This window comes from Prionailurus viverrinus, chromosome A1 (genome assembly GCF_022837055.1).
Source record: "Prionailurus viverrinus isolate Anna chromosome A1, UM_Priviv_1.0, whole genome shotgun sequence".
NCBI classification, from domain to species: Eukaryota; Metazoa; Chordata; class Mammalia; order Carnivora; family Felidae; genus Prionailurus; species Prionailurus viverrinus.
In genome coordinates this window covers 43,726,634-43,751,217 of record NC_062561.1, presented here as the reverse complement: position 1 = coordinate 43,751,217, position 24,584 = coordinate 43,726,634, and the positions used below count along the sequence as shown (strand labels likewise).

The window sequence follows — 24,584 nt, the reverse complement described above, 5'->3', positions numbered from 1 at the left end:
ATAGCTTACTTAAAAAATAATACAGGTTTGTAGTATGACTAAGAAGGTTTAACTCACATAATGAAACAAAACAAAACTAACTTGAAACAAATAAACAAAAAAAGAACCTCACAAAATCCCGAATAGATATTTCCTCCTCAAGTGTCATCCTTAGGCACCAGTCACTGAGTTCACCTCTCTGGACTGATATTTTCCCCAAGAAGCAGTTACATTTTTCCTGGCCCCTGTCTGTGAGGACACTATCTCCAATTTGGGCTCCTTCAGTATCTTTTGTTCTTTTTCTTTATCATTCCTCTCAATAAATAAAAGACAAGGTATGAATTTTGAGGTGAGGACTGGAGCCTACAAGTATTGTTCTGTATTGTTTGAAAACAGACATTTTCATACATTTTGTTTTCCCCTGGAAGAATGTTACTGACTTGAAGAAAGGATCTATGTCTCTTTCTTCTTTTTATCCCGTTGACTCTTCATACATAAAAGGCACTCAATGCATACTTCTTAAGTAAATGACCTCATTAATAAGTGCAAAATTAAAAAGTAGTTTAAAGCTTATGGAGAAAAATCAGTACAAAAAATTGTTTGAGAAAAGGGAAACTGCTTGTTTCCCTGATTGGGAAAAAAAACTGACGGGGAAAGTTTCACTTTTCTCTGGGTCCTTCTGATACTGCACTACTTTGTTAATTTCACAAAGGCCAGCATAGTACTTGTTCAAATGAATTAAACTGAACAGCTTCACAGTTTCAAATATAATTGATACATTTATACACTGTTATCAATTGTCTCTTTAGCGAAAAAACTGCTCGAATGCAAGATAGAAGGGATATTCAAAACAAAACATATTTAAATTCCAAACAGCAGGGACTTGAGAATGAGCATAACATCATCATGATATTATCGCAGAACTGACTGTCTGATTTTTTTTTTTCTTAGCTCTAGGAATTTGTCATAATGAACTTTCAAATCCCCTTTGGTAACTCACTATTAGAGATTATTTGAGTCCGTACAAGTCATTACAGAATAATAATTCTGAGACTGTTTGCTAGTGTTGTTTGTTTTCCTTTGTTGTGCTTTGTTGTGTTGTGTTTTGAATTGCCAAGCAAGCGACTCTTTTCTACTTATTTGGGATTCACTTATAACAAAATATTGCCCAAATCTATAAAATCCCATAAGTAATGATTTTTTTTCCTGATTAGGGATTTATTTTATGATAAATTCCTTTTGTTTTTGTCATTGGCATGAGTTTTCAATTTTCAATGTTTAGCAAGGAATCTACACAACTAAAATGCAATTAGTTAATAAAAGTTATAATTTGCTTTTATTTACTTTACAATATATTCTCAGCATTCCCTCATGTAATTAAACAAATCTTATAAAGGAATAGGTACTATTTCCTTCTGTGGAGGTTAGACAACACACTATGCCTTGACCTCCACACAACATCTACTAAATCAGAGGCCCCCAGGTTGGGTTCTATGAATGTTTTTTCAGAGAAAGTTTAACAGTTGATTCTCATATGAATCCCTGATTAAAAATCAATATTCCTAAGCCACCCTTTAAAGGAGAGAGAGAGTAGTAATATCAAATATTTACTGTTTGCTTCCCATGTGCTAGCTTTTGTGTGAAATCTTTAATGTGCAGTCTTAATTAATCCTTACAAGCACTCTGTGTGGTAAGTATAATGTTTTATCCTTAGATTTCAGGAATGTCAAATAAGTTGCTCAAAGAAACATGACTATTGAGTGTCAGATCTGGGATTCTTCCACAAGTTTACCGAGTATTTTGTCAAATGGATACATAACTAATAAAAATAATCCAAGGTATTTGGTTATTTAGATGGTTTCCACTTTATAGTATATTATATGTTTGTGTTATATACAAATATTTTCAGAATCAGATTTATCTCTTAAGATAAATTTCTAAAACAGATTCATTTTAGAGTACATTCACATGCTAGAATATCTCTAAAAGTTTTATTTTCCTTTATGTTTTAAGGCATGTAATATGGCAATTGTTATCATATTGTTTTAACATAATTTTATTTATTAACAGTGATGGTTGTCGGAAAGGGTTTTATTTTTCCATGATAAAATGCCTCTATATGTCATAGATGTTGTGCCAGCCTATGGGCTAGGCATGGTATTAACAACAGAAAGTCAGAATGGTAGGAGAGATGGGCACAGGACAAACAGATGTGATAACAGGGAGCCACTATCACTGCACCTGGTGTGAAGGGGCAAGAGAGAATATGATCATCAAAACAGAGGAGGGAGGAGAGGGAGAGGGAGAGGAGAGGGAGAAAGAGAGAGAGAGAGAGAGTCCCTTAATGTGGAGAGTATCACTTGACAAGAAACTTGGATACATGCAGTCAGCCCAACAACCTGCAATAAGAAATCAGTAGGAATAAATGTCTTGACTCTATTTCTCTCACTCTCTGGTCTATTTCTACCTGGACCTTCAATAGAATTAACCCAATCCAAGGCCAGAGATCAGCAAACCTATTTTCCTGCTTTCTCTGGCAAGCAGAAAGGTAGAAAGTGACTATGCAGAGGCAAACAAAAAATACACCACACAAACCTTAAGAGTCACATTCTCAACCATAAACTGAAATTCCCTAATCAGCATTTTCAGAAGGAAAGAGGGTTATCACAACAGAAAAATAAACTGGGACTTCAGAATTCTCAGGTTAAAACCAGACTGAGTTACAGATAACTAAATGTTTCCCCAGTGTAAACACTGTCCTCTGCTCTCATCTTTTAATAAGAAATTGTGTACTATGTAAGGTAAATAAATATATAAAGTAAATATATAATATAGAAGGTAAATATATATTAGATAATTCATCAAGGTAAAGAACAAGCAAAGATATTAAATCTAATAAACATTTCATAAGAATTTAAAAATATATTTGCTTTGAATGCAGCAATCAATTTAGATAGAAAAAAATGTTTAAAAATAGAAGGGTATAAACTCTAAAACAGCAAGTTATATCTTGATGATCTTGTATTTGGCAATGGTTTCTTAGATATGATACTAAAAGCACAAGCAAAAAAAAATAAAAAAAAAATAAATAAAAGCACAAGCAACAACAATAAGAATTGATAAAGTGGACATTAAAATGTAAAACTATTATGAAAGGATGCTAGCAAGACGGTGAAAAGACAACTCACAGTATGGAAGAAAATATTTCCAAATCATAATCTGATAAGGCTCTAGTACCCAGAATCTATAAGAAACTCTTACAGCTCAATAACAAAAAGAAAAACATCCCAATTAAAAAACAGGCAAAAGACACAGACATTCATTTCTACAAAAAAAGGTATACAAAAGGCCAACAATTGCAAGAATAATGGCCAACATCATTAGTCATTAGGGGAATATAAATCAAAACCATATTAAGATACCACTTCTTACTCAGGAGGATGACTACTATCTAAAAAACAGAAAATAACAACTGTTGGGGGAGTGCAGAAAAACTGAAACCATCGTACATGGCTGATGGGAACGTAAACTAGTGCAGCTGCTGTGAAAAGAGTTTGGCAGTTCCTAAAAATGTTAAACATATAGCTACCATATGACCCTGAAATTCCATTCTTAGGTATACATACCCAGATATCTGAAAACAAGAATTCAAACAAAAACTTGTACACAAATGTTTACAGCTGTACTCACTGCAATAGCCAAAGTTGGAATAACCCAAATGTTCATCAACTGATGAGTGAATAAGCAAAGTGCAGTATATCTATACAATGGAATGTTATTTAGCCATTAAGAAGAATGAAGTATTGGTGCACGCCACAATATAGCTAAATCTCAGAAATGATAGACTAAGTAAAAGAAGCCAGACACAAAAGGTCTCATATTGTTTTATTCCACTTATATGAAATAAACAGAATAGGTTCATTCATAACAGACAGGCAAAAGGTAGGTTATTGATTACCTGAAGAGAGGAAAACAGGTAGTGGCTGCCTAATTGGCATGAGAATTCCTTTAAGTGTTATGAAATGTTTTTGTAGAGGTAATGATTTTGAATGTACTAAATGAATCAAACGCTTTAAAATGTTAATTTTATACTACCTGGACTTTACCTCAACAAAAATTTTAAAAATAAAATAAAATTTATATTAGAATGAATGAAGATGTCATTGTATAATAATTCTAAAAGACGTTAGCCACTGATATAAAATTATGTTATTTAAAATGTCATCCACTCCAACAAGGCATACTTAATTGAAATAAAGAGCACATCTGTTTATCTATTTTCAACTTTACTAAGATAAAATATCCTTAAGGAATATTAAAAAGATCAAAGGTCAAAATAGCATATATACCAAAAGTTCTCCTTAGCAGATTATTGTGCAAACAAACAAGCGATGTATAGAGAAGGACATATTCTAATTTAAAAATGTTGTGTTCATCATCACCTGAATTTTCTGTCTACATACTAATGTTCATTATAGCCCTAATCAAAAGTATTTTCTTCCTTGCCTATTATTCTTATATAAAAGTAAAGAATCAAAACCTTTCATAAAATTACAAGTTCTAACCTACCACTGTAGTCCATTTTCCTGTTGTAAAATGTTGGGCTTTCAATTGTCATACAATAAGAATGTCAGCTCTGCCATTTGCTTGCCTGGTATCTATGGGATATGCACCTCTCTGTAATTACAGTATAAAATACTAAACTTAATAGAAGTTCTCAATGAATTCAGCATGACACAATCTAGCCTTTGACCAAAGCTTGCTGGAAATGTCCAAAAGTTCATACAATTGATTTGTTAATTTCCAGAAGTCTTAAGCTTTATTTATACAGGATTTTATTTATCCAAAGACATTGTATTTGGATCATATCATCTCTGAACCTACAACAATCAGTTTACTGAATTATTTGACAATATGCCCTCATATTTGTCAGAGTGCAGCTACAAAGAAATTTTTAATTTAAAAGGTCTTTTCAAAACTACTCAAGTACTTTGCCTATTTTAGTCTTCAAAATGTTTTATATAAGTATTTCCAAAAAAATGGCTGATAAAATTTGCTGCTGACAAAAACTGCCTGTTCCAGAGGGATGTTTATCTTTCCTTTAATTCTTCTACAGAATAGCCTGAAACTCCCTTCTCTCTTATTTTACCTTGGCTTTCAGGGGAAATTCAAAATTGAAGTAGTAAACAACTACAAATTACTATTTATTTTCCAATTTAAGTTGTCATCTGATAGTTAAATAAAATATTTATTTGTATTTTAACTGCTCATGTATATGGTTCTGTCTCAGATTTTGGACACAGAAGAAAAAATAAATCAAAAGGAAAACAAAGAGGCAAAAAAGGTAAAATAGTAAAATTTAAAAGGGAAATAAACATCAGTACATCACTACAAATAAACATTATTATATTACTGTGAAATTTATAATCACTAAACATCTGTTATTCACGATCTTAAAATCAGTTGACTTTTTTGCTGATGTTATTTTCTGCATTCACAAACTGATTTCGTGAATAAAACCATTATTTTATAATATGTTTATTAATATAACACTATTTTAACAGGTTTATTGAGCTAAAGTTGACAATATAATAGTAATTATACATTCACATGCAGTTACAAGAAATAACACAGAGAAACCCTTTGTAAATTTTACCCATAGTAATAACTTATAAAACCATAGCACAATACCACAAACTCATGATGTTCACATTTTAAAATCCATTGACCTATTTCAGATTCCCCATTTTTTGTGTCCTCATTTATGCACACGTGTGTTTAATTCTATCTAATTTTATCACGTGTAGGTTACCATATCCACCAATAAAGACCTAAAACAATGCCATATTCCCAAGGATCCCTCTTGTTCCTTATAATCAACCCATGTCTCTCTCAATCTTGTATCTACTGAAACCCATAAAAACCACTAATCTATTAAACTGTTCTCCACTTATATAATTTTCTCATTTAAAAAATGTTATATAAATAAAATCACATGTTACCTTTTTGAATTGGCTTCTTTTCAGTCAGAAGAATACCCCGAAGTTTCAAGTTGGTCATGCATCCATCAATCACATGTTCCTCTTCACTGCTGTGGATATATAGAATTCGGTTAGCCATTCACCTATTAAAAGTCATCTCTGTTGTTTCCATTTAGAATAATACGAATAAGCTGCTATGGGCATTTGGGTACAGGTTTTTGTGTGAACGTAAATTTTCATTTATCCGGGATAAATGCCAAGAGTAAAAGTGTTAGGTCATATGGTAATTTCATGTTAAGTTTTATAAGAAATTGTAAAACTGTTTTCCAAAGTGGCTTATACATTCTCACCAGCAATGTATGGGTGATCCAGTTTTTCTATATCCTCTGCAGCATTTTTTCCTTTTAATTTTAGCCATTTGATAGTTTTGCTGTGATAGCTCATTGTGGCTTTAATTTACATTTCCTTATTGCCTGTTGATGTTGAATGTATATTTATAAACTGTATAAACTCTGGAAAATATATAAACTGCTGCCAGGAGTATGACCTCTCTGGCAAAATGTGTGTTCAAGTCATTTTCTTATTTTCTTATCTGTAGGTTTATGTAGTTTTCTGAATTTAAGAAGTTTTCAGCCATTATGTTTTCAAATACTCTTTTGTCCCCACTTTCATTTCTTTTTCTGAAACTCTGGTCAAACATTGTATATTTTGTTAATGTTCCATACATCCTACAGTCTTTTTTCATTTTTTAAAAATGTATTATTTGTCAAATTGGATTAATTTTACTGATGTTTCTTTAAATTCACTGCTTCTATTCTCTATCATCTTGATGCCACTAGTGAGCCTATTCAACAACATATATTCTTTAAAATTTTAGTTTTATTTTGGTCTTCTTTCATTTGGTTCTTTTTCATAAATTTTCTTTCTTTGCTGAAATTATCTATTTTTGTTTCAAGAGTATTTGTGATTTCTTTTTTTTTTTTTTTTTAATTTTTTTTTTTCAACGTTTATTTATATTTGGGACAGAGAGAGACAGAGCATGAACGGGGGAGGGGCAGAGAGAGAGGGAGACACAGAATCGGAAACAGGCTCCAGGCTCTGAGCCATCAGCCCAGAGCCCGACGCGGGGCTCGAACTCACGGACCGCGAGATCATGACCTGGCTGAAGTCGGACGCTCAACCGACTGCGCCACCCAGGCGCCCCTTGTGATTTCTTGTTGAGACATATTTATGATCATTTTTTCAAAGATCCCTGTCAGATCCCTATATTCACTGTTTTCTTCTTCCCTGCCAACTTGTGGCTACACTTACAATAATGTGATTTTTTTTTTAAGCCAGGAGTTTGAGTTGTTTTCAGGAGCAGTGTCAGTCCACTGTCTGCATAAAATAGATAAAATGCATAAAATACTGCCCTACAAATTTTTATCATATTATTGGCCTTCTCAAAAAGACTCTAAACCTTTTTTTTCCCGCTTTTATCACCCCTTACACACACACCTCCACACAAATCATTGTTTTCTTCTTATGAGAACAAAATTTTAATGTTACAAGTATTCCTCAGTAGCTCAATGCAATTCACCTTGAAAGGCCTTCTGGTGACCTCATTACTTACTATCTATGTAACCTTGTACAAGTCTTTAACCTCCTGCTGCCTCAGTTACTTCTTCAGTTAAATGAGGGTAATAATAGTGCCTATCCAATGGTAGTTTTCAAATGTTAAACAAGATAAACAATTTCAATATGTCAAACATGTGCCAGACACTGCTTTAGGCACTGGGCCTTCAGCAATGAAATAAACAGACAAAATAAGTTATTGGCATTTTGGAGATTCCAGTCTAGTTGGGAAAATAATGAATACCCAAACACTGTTAACAAACAAACAAATGTCAAGGCTCAAAGACACAAGAAAAGTAGTAAGTGGATGAGTGAGGCCTGTGAGAATGCTAATCGCCTTCATTTTGGAGGAGTCTACTGAAGTACATACTGAGTGACAGAATTACCCTCACAAGTCCTTTAAGACCTTTATCTTGCAGATGTCTTTCCCCACTTCTGCACTTTTATGTTTAATTAAAAGTAAAGGATAGCCAATATTTATTGAGTGCTACTGTATAATAAGTACAGTACTCTAATTTACACATGTGTAATCTTATTTCATTTGTATAACACTATGAAATAGTCTTTAAAGCAAATTTCACTTCTGTAAAAGTTTCCCCAATAATCCCAGGGTGATTTAAAATTTTCTTCTTTCCTCTATTCTGAATATTAATCTAAGCTTACATAGGTTTTATACAATTTATATACATGAGCTATGATAAATAAAAAATGATGTAGTCAGTGGGAGGATGATAACGTTGAGAGGATTCATGCCATTATTCCTACCTGAACAATTCCCTATATTATATTATATAGTAATACATATATTATGCTATATTAGTATATTATACTATATTATATTGTAATATATAACTGAAATACATAAATGTTTTTATTCCATGAAATAAAGATCACATGTAAGTATTTGTGTTATTTCTTAACTAAAATGCAAATTGATACTCAGTGGTATTTCTAATATTAATAAATGTATAGTGATTTTTTTATACTAGAGAATAGAAGTAACTCCAAAGTTTCACTTAAATTTGGACTGAATTTTAACTTTTAAATTCAGAACCTATCTAAAACCCTATAAATTAGAATTGGTACTTTTCTAAGTTAGCAACACCATCATCCATAAAACAAAGGGCAAAAACATTCAGCTAAGCATTATGCAAGTTCAGAAATGTTTTAACTGCAAAAAGAAAGTCCATTTAAATGGCACCCAACCCTAATTAAAAAGGCTTTAAAATGATGTAACTTAAAGTGAGAAAGAAGTTGTACAATTCAGTATCAAAAACAGAAAATAACAAAGGGTCCCTAACATAAAGTCGAAGAAAATATAACCTAAATTATCATAAATATAATACTAAACTTGAGCTAAATTATTTTTTTCCAGTTTTAAGGCTAATTAGGAAAGTTTCTAAAGGTGAGAACAAAGTAACATTATCTTTTAATGACTTTAAGTATAGTTAAAAGAGAAAAATTCAATGAGTAAAAAAAGTATGCAATAAAAATATAGTGCAAATATACTAAAGGAAAGTGAAATGCTGCTCTAACTTTGTTATTCCTTTATATATTAGATATATTAAAAACAGTAAAATATTTGAAAATAACTTGTCCATAAATATGGGAATATGAACTTGTTGTCACCTAAAAAAATACAGAAAAGACATAAAAAATATTCATACTAAATATTTATTTTCCATAGGTTATGTGCCAGGAACCATGCCATGCAATGATAGCATGGTAAAGATGACTCTTTTGATTATTCATTGCATACTATGTACAGTAAAACTACTTTAAAGAAGGAAATTAATCAGAATAGTAGTGAGTATATGATTTGAAGAAGATGCATATAATGCTATGAAGGCTTATAATTGGGGGATACACACTGATCTTTGTGAGAAATTGGAAATGAATCCAGATATTATTCTCTGAATAAGTGATGTTTGAGTTGAATTGAAAGGATTAAAAAAAATTAACAACGACCAGCACAGTTTATTTCAGAGACTAATAACACACTTTGAACCATTATGTTTTTTCTGAAAAAATCTTCACCACTGGACTGTAATGCTTTTTTTAATATGTGGAGAGCTTCAATAGGTGTTTCCTACCCTCTTATGCAAGTGAAGCCACAGAACCATCACTTTAGGGAGTCCTATGCACGCAGAATTGCTGTTGAGACAGGGGAGATATGGTAAAGAAGAGGAAGAATGAAGAAGAGGGAAATTATTCTTCTGTCTTCAATTTTAACAAAGACTACCTTTTTAAGAAATGACAATTCATTAATGTCAAAATATTTTCATGATCTGGAACTAGTATCCAAAAAAGTTATCTGTCTGTTATACAACAGACACTTTATAACAGTATTGTGAATTCAAGTATTAGATTAGGGAATGTGGATGATATACACACTGAACAGTCTTTTAATCTCTTTTCAACAATTAAACACAAGATGGATCAGTGGATACACAAATCACATTTCACAAATTAAAATAAAACATTTGGTAATTTACTTTTTCTTTACTTATAATTTGTTTAAAAAAAGATCAGAATGCAACTCCCAATTTACCTTTAAAGGTCATATTTTCTGGGGGCAACTGGGTGGCTCTGTCAGTTGAGTGTCTGACTCTTGATATCAGCTCAGGTCATGATCTCAAGGTCATGGAATCAAGCCCTACATGGGTTCCACGGTCAGCGGGGAGCCTGCTTGGAATTCTCTCCCCTCTAGATCTGCCCCTCCCCAACTTGCAAACCCGATTTATCTTCCTCTCTCAAAAATATAAGACATGAGTAAAAAATAAAGGTCATATTTTCTGGATTAGAATCAGAGATAAATCAAATAACATTCTCAATTGATAAATGAATTAACAGATTTAAATGATGCTATTGTATTTATGGTTATCATACAAAAGTAGATAGATAGCTTTTATTATTTTTTCAATATATTATTTAATGATTACATTAGTACAACTATAAGATTTTTTAAAACTCCCCAATTATTATAGTGTATTTATATCAAAATTATAGGAAACATTTTATCACCAGATAAATTTAATATGTAACAGTATCTATCAAAATGTTTTTCAGTCTATTTGCAGAACAGAGCTTATAGCTGGATATGTAGACCTAAATTAGAATGATAAGTCAGACCCTACAACATTTCAATAGAAAGCCCTTCTAAATATCATTCATAAATTTAATAAATGTTATTTTTACTAAAGAGTTATCAGCAAAAAGACTATTCAAAACTATGACTATTGTCTCCAAGTAATGAATGAGTTGGCGTTAGCTTCCTGACTCAGTTATGTTTTTGTTTTCAGTTCACTGCTATATCTATCTGAATTGAAAATAATGTGACAGGAGTTATACTGCCAACTAAAATACCTTATGTTTTTTTTCTTTTCAAAGCATTTTGTTACAAATTATACTCTTGTTTGCTACAAGGTCAATAAAAATTTGTAAAAAGCTCTGAAATTTAAAAAAAAAATTTTTTTTTCAACGTTTATTTGTTTTTGGAACAGAGAGAGACAGAGCATGAACGGGGGAGGGGCAGAGAGAGAGGGAGACACAGAATCGGAAACAGGCTCCAGGCTCTGAGCCATCAGCCCAGAGCCCGACGCGGGGCTCGAACTCACGGACCGCGAGATCGTGACCTGGCTGAAGTCAGACGCTTAACCGACTGCGCCACCCAGGCGCCCCTAAAGCTCTGAAATTTTTAAGCAAAATAATGCCTTAAAGGAGCATTAGATGGTGAGATATTTGATGGATTATCAATAGTGTACAAGTCTTATATGATCTTTATTTATAGAGAACTGAGGTGGACATTAGGAGATGATTATCTTAGCACAATTCTACAACTAGCCAGCTGCATAGTGCTAATTCCTATAGTCACTTTTTTCCTTATTTTATACCTAATATAAAAACAAACAAAAATAAAACCACATAAACTTGCCCTCTCCCCACAAACACATCGATACAGCAATAATTCACAAATTACCCTTGTGAAAAATCAGAAATTAATTGAAACACACCTGCACCCTAGGATGATGTGAAATCAGACTCACCAAAGTCAGGAGGGAGTCAGAGACCTGGCTGTCACTGCAATGCTACACCCAATCAGGAAAAGACTCGGACATCCTAGCTTTACCAGGGAACAGAAGAGGTTGATTCATATCCAGTGCCTCAGTTTTCTAATAGAGTTTCCCAGAGGGCCATCTTCTGTCTTGCCAGTCTTCAAAGCTGTGAAGCATCTAGCAAAGTCTAGTAACCCAGGGAAGAATACAGGTGATAACTCTGGCTGGTAAACACCATTGATCTTATCCTCGGCTCAGCGCAGAGCAAGCAGATGACCCAGCTCTCAGCACTGTGATTCCTTCATATCAAATTGGCAAAGAACATTATCATTATATTTACTTAGTGTGATCTATATTGATAATATTCTACAGAGATTATATGGAATTCTAGAGACTTCTATAGAAAATATGTAGGAAACTTACTAAAATTAATTTGGCAAACTACACACCAAGGAAACTAGCATCTACATGTACAAGAATCTCCAAGAAATGTGTTCAAAAGGTACAGACATTCAATTACAAGATAAATAAGTACTAGGGATGTAATGTACAGCAAGATGATTATAGTTCACATTGCTGTGTGATACATATACAAGTTTTTAAGATAGTAAATCTTGAGTTCTCTTCACAAGACTTTTTTTGCTTCCTCTTTTTATTATATTTATATGAGATATGGATGGTAACTATACTTATTGCAGTAATAATTTCATATATATGTATACATATATATATATATATGAAGTCAATCATTATGCTATGTATATACCTTCAAATTATATTGTGATAGGGGCACCTAGGTGGCTCAGTCGGTTAAGCATCTGACCAGCTCAGGTCATGATCTAGCAGTCTGTGGGTTCTAGTTCCACATCAGGTTCTGTGCTGACAGCTCAGAGCCTGGAACTTGCTTCGGATTCTGTGTCTCCGTTGGTTAAGCATCTGACCAGCTCAGGTCATGATCTAGCAGTCTGTGGGTTCTAGTTCCACATCAGGCTCTGTGCTGACAGCTCAGAGCCTGGAACTTGCTTCGGATTCTGTGTCTCCCTCTCTCTCTGCCCCTCCCGCACTCATGCTCTGTCTCTGTCTCTCTGTCTCTCAAAAAAAATAAACGTTAAAAAAATATACAGTGATGTATGTCAATTATATCTCAATACAACTGGGGGGAAACCTCTAAAAGTGAAGATCTGCAGTTTTAATTTACATTTTATGAAGATATTTTGTTTTGAAAAAATCAGCTTAGTATTTCTATATTTAAACCATGAAGTCCTTATTAAGAACTAGAGGTTTTGTTTGTGCTGAGGAGTCAAATGTGGAAATCAGTTACATTTGGGATAGGGACACCAACTGACTAGAGAGGAAAAACACAGTCCTAAAAGCACACATTTTACAGGTAATGTGGTGTATGCCATAAGAGATGCATTTAGCACAAAAGCCCAGATAAGATGGCATGAATTCTGTCTTGAGCAGAACAAGCAGCTAGGTAAGTCCCATCTAAAAAGGTGGTATTTGAGGTAATATGCCATACATGTTATTTTTTAGAAAGGGAAATTCTTTTCATAAAGGAACAATCCTGTTTGCTGCTGTAGGCCATTCTTTCAAAATTATTCTCATTAGCATGAAAATACCAAATATAATTTATATTTCATGTAAAATATATTTAGAAATAGATGCTGGCCTCCATATTTGTGTACCCTCTGGCCCAGATGACACTTGGAATTCAGAAGTTTTCATCTTAGAAAAGATAATATGAATATACAGTAACATTCTACTTGTGCACCACTAGCTCCCCGTCATATGTATGAAGTCTGGGGCAACACCCTGCACTTAAACATATTGATTTTTCTGTGCCAAAAAGTATGGATATTCACAATAAGTAGGTATATAAAAACTCTGAACACCTTCACATCAGTTCAGTTTATGTTTTGCGACCAATGCGCATGCCACAAATTTAAGGAAAAAAATTATTTCTGAGATGTTCAGACTTCGTAAATGATAATAAGGGATTGCAAATGCGTAAATGATTGGAAGGTTTAAAGTGAGTAAGTTTTGACTCAGTGTCAAAGGAGTGAATAAAAGGCTTTGCATCCATGAACAAAGTGAGAATGGTTGTTGTATTTTATATGGTGGAGTTTTCTCTTTTGTAGGAGGCCAACACTTTTATTGGTACATAGGTATCAATTGTACTTAGAGACATGTACACTTGAGCCAAAAATGGTAACAGACATAAAACCCAGCTACTGCAGGAAAAGGCTCACTTAAACACATCTTTAAATACTTTAGTTTGAATACTAAAGAAATAAAGAAATGGCCATGACTTTACTATGACTTTTAGAAATGGTGTGTTCACTGTGAAGCTGAGGACAAGAAGTCATGTTTGAGAACTCACGGTCTAAAGATATTAAAAATGCAACTAGCTCTATCAATGAACTCATCATTGGAGGTAAAGATAACCAATTTAAGTTTCTGAATAATTTTGAAAATAGTCATTAGGTAGGATCAACATATCATTGATTTAAAAACATCAAAGAGACACTTCTTTAAGTTTACTATCTAAAATCATCTCAAATCCAAAACAATGTATGAAATGCATAGGAGAATAAATTCTTTGTTACTATTCAAAAGTTCTGAAATGTAGGAGTTCCTATTTATATTTTTAAAAAGAAGTGTTTACATTTTAATCAGGCTTACCTATACAAAGTCGTATATGTAGGTATAATTAACACTGGTGCAGAGATGAGAACTGTCACTTATTTATAGAGATTGTACTCAAAGTCGAAACCAATACCACAGAATCAGAGAAAGAAAGCTAGAATTAACAGAAAATCTTTTTTAAGTTTATTTTTTTTGAGAGAGAGAGGGTGGGGGGAGGGGGACAGAAAGAGTGAGAGAGAGAACCCCAAGCAGTCTCCACACTGTCAGCACAGAGCTGGACACAGGGTCCAATTCCACAAACCTTGAGATCATGACCTGAGCCAAAATCAAGAGTCAGTGCTCAACCGACTGAGCCATCCAGGCATCCCTAGCAGAAAATCTCCATTTAATCTTATTAGCAATGATTCCAGAGACAAACCATCAAATACTAGGGGAAGGAAGTTTAGTTACCTGATTACTTATGACATCATTAGAGAGCTTTTTCTAAATAAAAATATTTTCTAAAAGAAAATCTTTGAGGCTTTCTGAAATTAATATAGATGAATCAGATGATTATGAGTTTTAATCATAGCTTCTCCACCTTCTAGTTATGTAATTTTTATCAATGTATTTAACATCTCTGACCTCAGTTTCCTCAGCTGATCTAAGCAGAATAGTCTTCTCACAATTTCCTTTCTGTGAATTGAGCAAATCTGTAATTCTAGCATAGGATCTTCTTTTTTTTAAGTTTATTTATTTATCTTGAGAGAGAGAGAGAGAGAGAGAGAGAGAGAGAGAGAGGGAGGGAGAGAGGGAAAGAGAGAGAGAGAGAGAGAGAGAGAGAGAGAGAAAGAGAGAGCAAGCATGCACACACAAATGGGGTAGGGTCAGACAGAGAGACAGAGAGACAGAGAGAGAGAGACAGAGAGAGAGAGAGAGAGAGAGAGAGAGAGAGAGAGAGAGAGAACCCCAAGCAGGTTCCACGCTGTCAGCACTGAGCCTAACTCAGGGCTTGATCTCATGAACCACGAGATCATGACTTGAACAAAATCAAGAGTCAGATGTTTAACTGACTGAGCCACCCCAGAACACCTAGCACAGGAGCTTTGTTATAAGTAAATATAAACATAAACAATAGAACACTGGTCACAGAACACAGTAAGCTCTACATAAATGATATCTGTTATGGGGCGCCTGGGTGGCGCAGTTGGTTAAGCGTCCGACTTCAGCCAGGTCACAATCTCGTGGTCCGTGAGTTCGAGCCCCGCGTCAGGCTCTGGGCTGATGGCTCAGAGCCTGGAGCCTGTTTCCGATTCTGTGTCTCCCTCTCTCTCTGCCCCTTCCCCATTCATGCTCTGTCTCTCTCTGTCCCAAAAATAAATAAACGTTGAAAAAAAATAAAAAAAAATGATATCTGTTATGTATTAATTTTATCTAGAATTAGTAACTACAATTATTTTCATATGTCAAATTTCAGTATGTATTAAGGTTTGACAGCTCTCATAATTCCCCTAATATTCTCTCAGATCACTAGCTGACTTCTGTTCTAATTTTTCCCTGGGATGGAAGACACTACCGTATGCAATTAAAACTAACATAGAACCTTTGTGTTTTCCTGGATGTGATATCCACCAATTCTCCCTCCCACTCCTTCCACAGGCAAACTTTTCTAGAAATAGTAATTTTCTAATTTTATGATCATGACACACAGTAAAAAGTTTCTTTTTATAGCACATGAGAGTACTATTCCCCAACATACAATACTCTTACCCAACACAAAACCTTATGTAAATAAAACAAAATGTTCTTTCAAACATATACACTCTCAAAACTATTATTCTATTCCACCTTAAGAAATATTTTGATTAATGTGTTCTACCGAAAGTTTAAAAACCAGTCACTGCCTTAAGGAAAATAGATACAAAAACACTCAAACAAGAAATTGTTACACTGAATTTTAGTAGTAATAAGCAGAAATTCATGTTACTTTTGTATTATTGTCAAATTTGCTAGATATACTGTTTACTACAATGTGTATCAGTTTTATTATTTTAAAATAAAAGCTGTAATATCTTCCACTTAATAAAACTTATAAAACACCAATCATACTGGATGGGTGCTTATTGAGTACAGAGTATATGTAAAATGACATAAATGAACTGATTAAGAATGACATGGACCTAATTTAAGCATTGTTCTTTCCTATTTAATACTAAATTAAAGAAATAAACTTTGAGAACAATATTCTATCATATTAGACTTTTTATATAGGCAACAGTAATTATATTTGTTCATTATTTATTAAATAATTTCCTGAAACTAACATCTTGCTTCAGGAAGTTATCTACACTGAACTTATGAAATTATTAGTGGGGGAGTAAAACATGTCAGCTGTGATTCTCTTCTCCTAAGACAGAATTACTCTTCCTAGTCTCATGCCCATACAGCATACCATCAGGTGGTGTATAGCTTCTGACATTTGTTGAAAATTTGCTATATATAAAATATGACTGAAGCTTCAAATAACAGAATGCATTATGCCTCTTCTTCCTCAAACTACCTAGTAATTTTTCTGCAATGTGTCACATTGACAATTTAAAATAACCAGCCAGTTGTAAAAAAAATGTTATGGAAACAGATATAGATTATATACTTTAAGACTATTTAAACAAAGATATCAAAATGCAAGCAAAAGCATTTTTGGTATTTTTTGAAGCACAGGCAGGCCTCTAATGATTTGTTCAAGGTCACATCATGGACCACTGAAAAATTTAAGTTTGATATTGAGTATATCTGCCACATTGTCTTAGGATCCAAAAATTCCACCTTATTAAGAGAACTACTTCTCAGAGAAAATATGGTTTTAATATGTACGGTAAAGCTAAAAGAAATTGTCCTTTTTTTCAGTCTTATTTGAAGTATATCAATTCTTTGTTCTATTTTATAACTGTATGTAATATGCATCATTTATTTTTTTTTTATTTTATTTTATTTTATTTTTTTTTTATTTTTTATGAAATTTATTGACAAATTGGTTTCCATACAACACCCAGTGCTCATCCCAAAAGGTGCCCTCCTCAATACCCATCACCCACCCTCCCCTCCCTCCCACCCTCCATCAACCCTCAGTTCTCGGTTTTTAACAGTCTCTTATGCTTTGGCTGTCTCCCACTCTAACCTCTTTTTTTTTTTTTTTTCCTTCCCCTCACCCATGGGTTCCTGGTAAGTTTCTCAGGATCCACATAAGAGTGAAACCATATGGTATCTGTCTTTCTCTGTATGGCTTATTTCACTTAGCATCACACTCTCCAGTTCCATCCACGTTGCTACAAAAGGCCATATTTCATTTTTTCTCATTGCCACGTAATATTCCATTGTGTATATAAACCACAATTTCTTTATCCATTCATCAGTTGATGGACATTTAGGCTCTTTCCATAATTTGGCTATTGTTGAGAGTGCTGCTATAAACATTGGGGTACAAGTGGCCCTATGCATCAGTACTCCTGTATCCCTTGGATAAATTCCTAGCAGTGCTATTGCTGGGTCATAGGGTAGGTCTATTTTTAATTTTCTGAGGAACCTCCACACTGCTTTCCAGAGTGGCTGCACCAATTTGCATTCCCACCAACAGTGCAAGAGGGTTCCCGTTTCTCCACATCCTCTCCAGCATCTATAGTCTCCTGATTTGTTCATTTTGGCCACTCTGACTGGCGTGAGGTGATACCTGAGTGTGGTTTTGATTTGTATTTCCCTGATAAGGAGCGACGCTGAACATCTTTTCATGTGCCTGTTGGCCATCCGGATGTCTTCTTTAGAGAAGTGTCTATTCATGTTTTCTGCCCATTTCTTCACTGGGTTATTTGTTTTTCGGGTGTGGAGTTTGGTGAGCTCTTTATAGATTTTGGATACTAGCCCTTTGTCCGATATGTCATTTGCGAATATCTTTTCCCATTCCGTTGGTTGCCTTTTAGTTTTGTTGGTTGTTTCCTTTGCTGTGCAGAAGCTTTTTATCTTCATAAGGTCCCAGTAATTCACTTTTGCTTTTAATTCCCTTGCCTTTGGGGATGTGTCGAGTAAGAGATTGCTACGGCTGAGGTCAGAGAGGTCTTTTCCTGCTTTCTCCTCTAAGGTTTTGATGGTTTCTTGTCTCACATTTAGGTCCTTTATCCCTGAGATCAGGAACACGACAAGGATGCCCACTCTCACCGCTGCTGTTTAACATAGTGCTGGAAGTTCTAGCATCAGCAATCAGACAACAAAAGGAAATCAAAGGCATCAAAATTGGCAAAGATGAAGTCAAGCTTTCGCTTTTTGCAGATGACATGATATTATACATGGAAAATCCGATAGACTCCACCAAAAGTCTGCTAGAACTGATACAGGAATTCAGCAAAGTTGCAGGATACAAAATCAATGTACAGAAATCAGTTGCATTCTTATACACTAACAATGAAGCAACAGAAAGACAAATAAAGAAACTGATCCCATTCACAATTGCACCAAGAAGCATAAAATACCTAGGAATAAATCTAACCAAAGATGTAAAGGATCTGTATGCTGAAAATTATAGAAAGCTTATGAAGGAAATTGAAGAAGATTTAAAGAAATGGAAAGACATTCCCTGCTCATGGATTGGAAAAATAAATATTGTCAAAATGTCAATACTACCCAAAGCTATCTACACATTCAATGCAATCCCAATCAAAATTGCACCAGCATTCTTCTCGAAACTAGAACAAGCAATCCTAAAATTCATATGGAACCACAAAAGGCCCCGAATAGCCAAAGGAATTTTGAAGAAGAAGACCAAAGCAGGAGGCATCACAATCCCAGACTTTAGCCTCTACTACAAAGCTGTCATCATCAAGACAGCATGGTATTGGCACCAAAACAGACACATAGACCAATGGAATAGAATAGAAACCCCAGAACTAGACCCACAAACGTATGGCCAACTCATCTTTGACAAAGCAGGAAAGAACATCCAATGGAAAAAAGACAGCCTCTTTAACAAATGGTGCTGGGAGAATTGGACAGCAACATGCAGAAGGTTGAAACTAGACCACTTTCTCACACCATCATTTATTTTTTAATTCAAACACTTACGAGACATTTACATTAAGCAGACGATGCCAAAAACAATGTCCATTTCTTTGAAAATTCTTTGTCTCTAATAAAATATGACCAGATATACTTTCATATAATTTAGCTTAATGTCAGCTGTTTCTATTTCCTATAGGATTTACGTAAAGTACAGGTTTGTGGAGTTAACCTCAATAATCTAACCGGGTGAAGTTATTTTCATTTTATTTATCTCCATTTAATAAGATGAACCACAGCAGGGCTCAATTATTTTTATGTCTCTTCAAATCAAAAACATTAAATGATATAAATATATGGGCTGAAACATTCTGAGTCACTGGAAAGCAAAACTGCATAAGACACATAAAAACTGTGCACCCCATGACTCTAACAAAATGATGAGTATGTTTTTGGTGCATGCATGCGTCATATACACAATATAAATATTAAATCACTTACCATCATTCTTAATTTAGAATTGCCTATTAACCCATGAAGTTCAACTGTCTCTGAAGACCTAAAACTTTCAATATTTGAGTAAGTCTCTGACTTAAATTGTCTGCTTCAGTAATTTCATTATGTTAGGTGTCTCCACATACGCACAATTCACAGAAAAATACTTGAAGTAGGAAGCTGTTTTGTCTTCAGTATTCAGAAGATTAAAGATGGTTAGATCAATGGAGATGATCTAAGGAAAATATAAAAGACTTCCTGTATTTCACAGCATCCTTTAAAAAAAAATCTAAATTTCCAAAATTGCTAAACTCAGCATTTGAAAAGAAGATGGATTCATTCTAGCCACAAAGAGGAGATACAAGAACCAGTGAACTGTGTAAACCAAGTAAAACCCTGTCTAAAACTCCACGAACAGATTTTTTCACCTGTTCTTACGGTGAAGCTTACCAGGGTTCAGTGGGCATCTAGCCAGAAGCAGAGAGGCAGCAAGAAAAGAGAAATGCAAGAGGAGAAAAAGTAATTCACTAAAACAAATTTACTAGAAACTTTTGGGCAGCTGCCAACCAGGATAAAAGCAAAGCAGAAAAACAAATTATATCAACATACCTTTACCAATGGAAAACAGAGGTATGAAAAAGGTAATAATAACCTTCTCCAAAAGGGTATTAGAAGTCCATATTTTTGAATAAAGATTGGCAGTCTCCAAAGGAAAACACAGTTGTGATGGTTTAACATATCTTAAGATGTTACTTAAAACCTGAACTATATTTACCCATAAACATTATATAACAGATGACAATTAGATTATAATGCCTAACGCAAGTTCCATCAGCAATAGTGCATGCAATGGCTATAACTGTCCAATGGTACAGTTGTCTCTATGTGAAATGACATATCTAGGAGAAAGTGTGTTCCCATTCCCATCTGGAGAGACCAAGATCCTGTTTTCTATTGCTACGGGGTATAAGGAGGATTTCTGCTAGTAGGGGAAATTTTCTATGAAGAGTGTCTTCAGGACATGAATCTCTTTTCTACAAGGTAGGCTCTGAGAACGGAGGAGCAGATATTGGGCACTGTTAGTGGTTACCATGGGGTGACCTGAGGACTTAACATTGAGGAGTATGAACAAGATCTTCAGAAACAGCTTTAGATAGCTGACATTTTTATCTTTCTTTTTTTTTTTTTTCTTTTGGAAGGGGGATGCTTTGATGTTTTTTTTCTGCCTGCTTTTATTTTTTACATTTTCATTACCTCTCTCCTAAAACTATAGTATGCTTTTCTTCAAAACATTGTAGATAATTATACAGCACATAGCATTCCTTCATTCCTTGTATCCCTGTCAGGTACACAGATATTTCTACATTTATTTATTGCTTATAAAAGGAGGTAAATAGGTAAATAGTAAATTTATCTTACTAGACACTCCTCTTTTTTAAATTAGAAGTTTTAATAAAGATAACTTTGGAACATAAGTATTACATGAATGATTATATTGCATTAACAGAATGTTGCATTTACAGAATTTACTATGTTTACATGTTCACAGGAATATTCAAAACAAAAATATCCAAAGTAGGGGAAACTAACAGGAAATAAAAGTTATTTTAGATTTTATTAGATTTGTTTTTACAGGTCCATTTTAGCATTGACTCTCAGTCTCTGGGGATAATATTCTCTTCCTGGTATGGGGAGGGTACATTTTCCATTGGGAATTTTATGATTTGCTTTTAGGTAGAAAGTAAAGCAAAGAGCTCTTCTGCCATCTGCTATTTTCCAAGGACCTTCACTTCAGAATAGTCAGTATGCCTGGAATCAATTAAATGTTTATGTTTCCCCCAAATTCATATGTTGAAATCCTGACCCCCCAATATGATAGTGTTATGAGGTGGGGGCCTTTGAGAGGTAATTAGCTTATGACAAAGGAACTCCCATAAATAATATTAGTGCCCTTATAAAAGACACCCAAGAGAGCTCTCCAGACCTCCTTCTGTCATGGGAGTATACAATAAGAATCCAGCAGTCTGTATCCTGGAACAAATCTGTCACCAGAAGTAATCACACTGTCACTCTGATTTCAGACTTCTAGCCTCCAGAACCATTAACATTTCTGTTTATAAGCCACCTTAATCTATGACACTTTGTTATAGCAGCTCTAACTGGCTAAGACAGAAATTTGTATCCAGAAGCAAGATGCTGCTTTAATAGATACCTAAAAATAATATGGCTTTGGAATTGAGTAGTTGGTAGAACTCAAAACAACAGGGAGTCTTCTAGCAAGACAGTCTTATGTAACAATGTAATCATGGGAGGAATTTCCCAGTTCTTTTGTCTTATTCTATAGTTTAGAAGCAAGTCACTGGTCTCTTCCACACATAAATGGAGAGGATTGATTATAAAAGGATAGGATCCCCACCTAGGAGATGGGGGCCTTAGGGGGTCACCTTAAAGTCTGTTTCACCCTTGTCTTTTCAGGTTTTCAGATCAGGATAATGCTGGCCTCATGGAATAAGATGAAAACTGCTCCTTGAACAATTCTTTTTATTAGCATTCTTATTTTACAAGAGAGATAGTGTGGGAAAGGGGCAAAGGAGGAGACAGGGAGAGATACAGAGAGAGGGAGAGAGAGAATCCCAAGCAGGACCCACACTCAGGGTGGAGCCCAACTCAGGGGTCCTCCCACGACCCTGGGATCATTACCTGAGTCAAAATCATGAGTCAGATGCTCAACCAACTGAGCCACCCAGGCACCCTCCACCTTTTTGCTAGAGAGAGACAGTTCAAGCATTTTTGCAAAACTGTCATAAATCTTTCGTAGATATTTGGAAGAATTCACCAGTGATGGCATCCGGGCATGAGGTTTTCTTTGTTAGGAGATTCTTTGTAATAACAAATTCACTTTCCATAATGAATATAAAAACTTAGGTTATCTCTTTCTTATTGAGTAAACTTAAATAGCAGATGTGTTTTAAGAAATTTTTCCACTTCACAAAATTTGTTTTATTATAATATAATTTTAATATCTGTAGTATGTGTAGTAATGTACCCTCACTCATTTCTGACATTGGTAATTTGTATTGCCTCTTTAATTTTCCTGATTAGAATGACTAGAACTTTAAATATTTCACTCATCTCAAAGAAACAATTTTTGATTTCATTGTTTCTTCGTATAAATTTTGTTTTCAATTTCATTGTTTTTGTGTTTCTCTTTCTTATTTCTTTCTTGGTCTTACTTTGAGTTTAATTAAACCTATGATTATAATAAAATGATTCTTTCTATTCCTAGCAATATTCTGTCTAAAACCTTTCTTATCAGATATTCAGAAGACCTCTCTATGTTATTTGGTTAGAATTAACATTATCTATTTTCTCCCATTCCATCACTTTTAATCTATTTGTGATTTTATATTCAAAGTGTGACATCTGCCTTTAACTGAAAAGTTTAGAAAATTTTATATTAATAAGGCTGGTTTAAATTTTCCTGTCTCTGTTTTTATTTACTTTATCTTTTATTTGATCTCATTTTCCTCCTTTACATATTAGATTATTTATATATAATTTAACTTTATTATTTTTAGTGATTAAGTTATAAGGATTAAGTTTAAGACTAAGGATATATCTTTAACTTAACACAAGTAATCAATCTCATAGCACTTAACTTACACTGCATTTTGCAATAGTATGGGACTATACCTTTTCATCACATACTTCCCTCTTCTCTCTCCTACTCTCTCAGCTTTTGTTTTACTTATAACTATGTAATAAGCCCCACAATACATTATTATTTTTATGTAAACAATCAATTACAATTTATACTGATGCAAAAAATAATAAAAAAATATATTTACCCATACTTTTAACTTTATCTACCATCCATTTTGGAAAGATATTTTTTCTGGATATAGAATTCTACATTAACTCTCTACCAACATCCATCTCTCATTTAATACTTGTTTTTTTTAATTTTTATTTATTTATTTTTTAATTTACATCCAAGTTAGCATATAGTGCAACAATGATTTCAGGAGTAGATTCCTTAATGCCGCTTACCCAATTAGCCTATCCCCCCTCCCACAACCCCTCCAGTAACCCTCTGTTTGTTCTCCATATTTAAGAGTCCCTTATGTTTTGTCCCCTTCTCTGTTTTTATATTCTTTTTGCTTCCCTTCCCTTATGTTCATCTGTTTTGTATCTTAAAGTAAAATTTTTATTATAAATTTATTTTTTTTTGTCTAACAACATTATTGTTAGCTCTTTTCCTTTTTTTCTTTTTTTTTATATGAAATTTATTGACAAATTGGTTTCCATACAACACCCAGTGCTCATCCCAAAAGGTGCCCTCCTCAATACCCATCACCCACCCTCTACTCCCTCCCACCCCCCATCAACCCTCAGTTTGTTCTCAGTTTTTAACAGTCTCTTATGCTTTGGCTCTCTCCCATTCTAACCTCTTTTTTTTTTTTCCTTCCCCTCCCCCATGGGTTCCTGTTAAGTTTCTCAGGATCCACATAAGAGTGAAACCATATGGTATCTGTCTTTCTCTGTATGGCTTATTTCACTTAGCATCACACTCTCCAGTTCCAACTACGTTGCTACAAAAGGCCATATTTCATTTTTTCTCATTGCCACGTAATATTCCATTGTGTATATAAACCACAATTTCTTTATACATTCATCAGTTGATGGACATTTAGGCTCTTTCCATAATTTGGCTATTGTTGAGAGTGCTGCTATGAACATTGGGGTACAAGTGCCCCTATGCATCAGTACTCCTGTATCCCTTGGATAA

At 34.1% G+C, this 24,584-nt stretch overlaps 1 long non-coding RNA gene across 1 annotated transcript in view; it reads right to left on the bottom strand.

Annotated features, from left to right (window-relative positions):
* The window catches only part of LOC125173799 (uncharacterized), a 236,021-nt gene that overhangs the window by 58,693 nt on the left and 152,744 nt on the right, over positions 1–24,584 (bottom strand). The window contains exon 2 of the long non-coding RNA XR_007155155.1: positions 5,982–6,070. This is a non-coding gene — a long non-coding RNA (uncharacterized LOC125173799). The remainder of the gene's footprint in view (positions 1–5,981; positions 6,071–24,584) is intronic.